We start from the raw sequence: 2810 nt of genomic DNA on the forward strand, positions 1-2810 counted from the left end.
CATTATACATGTCCTCAGATAAGATGTAATCAAAAGTTTAAAGTCTAATCAGTTGTTTTTGTTAGTGTATTTAAAATCCAATCGTGTCAATCGTATTCGAAAATCGTAATTTTAAATCTACATAATCTAAACTGATGTCTACGTAATAGGCAAGTCTGGCGTCAATTGTAATAAGTTTTGTTTAAATATGTTTAAGTTTGAAATAATTAACAGTAGATTAATGTTTATTGTGAATATGAATATTAGTCCAAGTGTCTGAAGTTTGGTGCATAAAAATTTAGCAATGTAAATTTTAACCAAGAATGAAAGTCGAAACATCTTAGTAAATTTGTAATGTGTCTGTCTATAAGTTTTAGGGATTAAAAAAAGACTTTTTCTTGAAAGCGCATCGTGGATTCTGTCAAAGTTGAAATACAGGCAACATAATAATGAAGGGAGAGACTTGGATAGACTGTTTGTAACAAATTCACGGACTTTAGTTTGATTTGTACGGTGGGAAACTGCAACCTCATACAAGAGCGATTTACTAAAGTGCATCCCACGAAAACTTATGTTCATCTGGGTGTATTCAGATATTGGAAACACGAAGAAAACCTAAAAACTGCACGTAGTTAGCTTGTTGTTCAGGAGAAAATTCGCGCTGAAATAACAGTAATCAGTAGTTTTATACCGTCGACCGGTGGTGAGCAAAAGTTTCTGGAAAAGTTTAATATAATTAGATTCAGGTAAAACCTTGTTGACCGTTACTACAGGTACATTTCTGAAGTATTTTTACTTTCATTGTTAATCGTGCAAACGTTGATGCAAACAGTCTGGTTTGACAGTGAAAATAAAATGATATGGAAAAACAGCTCAGATAGATATTAACGAAAAATTGTACACAACTTTTTCATTCTGCGGACAGGCATAAAATTAAAAAGTACGTTTTAAAGTTGTTATTGTTATTTTGATTTCAAAGAAACAACACATGATATGTGTTTACATTCTAAATCACGGCGATGTGATAACGTGAAAAAATGATAAAAATAATTAAAAATTAACAACAAGAGAGATCACAATTAGATGAATACACAAATCAAAACGATGCATTAACAACTTTTACAATCTTTTTATTACAAGAAGCATATACTTTTTTTATGTTTAAAATTTTTATACATAATAAGTTGTACATAATACTTATAGCAAATATGTAGTAATACATGATGTAATTTTTTGGCATATTCTAATCGTAGTCAACGAGTACATAACTCTATTGATTCTGTATAAGTAATACGTAATATTAGAGCTATATCAGTATACGTATTTTTATTTTATTTCATTGCAGAACAAACTGACATTGATAAGTCAATTATTCATCAGTTTAGTTTATTTTATGCTTACGAATAAATTCATGAATTAGTTTAACAACTATTATACAAGATAATTGTTTTAGTTTATTGACATTTGTTTACAGGAATTACCGATAGACGAGAAAATAAGGCATGCATTTCTAAATTGTAAAACTAAAAACGTCAAATATCCGTTCGAGAAATATTTCTGTCTTGTGTTAATTCATGAAGCTCCCTCAAGTTTCAGACATTATTTTTTGGGTTTAATACAGTTTAATTTCAGGAAACAAGGCACTTAATGTATTTACATTTTTACTCTGTGTCTTTCGACGTATGGTTTACATTATATCTCGAAACTACACTAGTCAACTGTTTTGACACTTTGTAGGATAATTTCTATATGTACGATGTAGAAAATATTAAAATTTGTAGATTATAAGCCAAAAGTAAAAGAGAATTTTAAAAGCGAAAGTGATCTATCGTGTGGTGTCACATTTAATTGCAATAGAAATTTACAAATTTTTTAAAATCTCATCCCTTCTTTAAGAAAGCACTTTGCAATTTTCTATTTATTAAAATTTTTATTATCTTCTATTCGTTCTATTTTGAAATAAAATTCTGTAGAAAGTAGAGCCACACATGATTTTAACTTTGATTCTACATTTTACTGATAAATCTTCCCTTTAGAAAAGTACAGAAATTTGTTATGACTTAAAAAAATCACTTTTTTGGAATATTCGTTATTATTCAAATTTTATATTTTAGTATAAATTAAAATTACAGGACTTTGCGCTTTCGCTAACCTCCTCTTTCGAGAGGTGAAATGAGCACGAACCTGTTAAGCTATCGGGTGAATCATGTTCCCGAAAGGAGAAGTAATTTTTTGATTATAACCAATCATTTTTTAAATTGTTGTCTAATGTTAACATTGCCTACTATCAGAAAATGTTAACCTTACAAATTCACCAATTTATTTTTCAAATTTATCACTATCAGATTGTATTTCCCTTCATTTAAATATAAGAAAGTTTAAACTGTCAAGAAAAGAAAGAAAATGGTTTTGGTCAAAGTAAATGGTAGTATAAAAAAATGTGATAAAATGGGGAAGCAAACACAACATTCGAAATATACGGCAGGTATTTTATGAGTGGCCTCGGCCTGAAATTTTGACGAATTAGTTTCAAGAAATACGTAGATATACAAATAAAAATGTTTCGAAGTTAACCATATGTTTGTTTTTACATAAATTTAAAGCTTTTTTAACAACTGAAATAAAAGTTATACATTATATATCATTGAATTTATATATAAAGTAAAACTGTGATTTAGCACTATAATTATTTGTAACTCGTTAACGAAATACAGTAGACCCCCCTATAACGCTTAGATACGTTCCACACTTACCGAAAATTACGTTGTAGGAATGATTAAATACATGAGCCAATCGCAGCCCGATAGGTGGAAACTTTACGGACTAAGGCT

This window comes from Centruroides sculpturatus, unplaced genomic scaffold (genome assembly GCF_000671375.1).
Source record: "Centruroides sculpturatus isolate CEXI.00-Female unplaced genomic scaffold, Cexi_2.0 scaffold482, whole genome shotgun sequence".
Lineage (NCBI taxonomy): Eukaryota > Metazoa > Arthropoda > Arachnida > Scorpiones > Buthidae > Centruroides > Centruroides sculpturatus.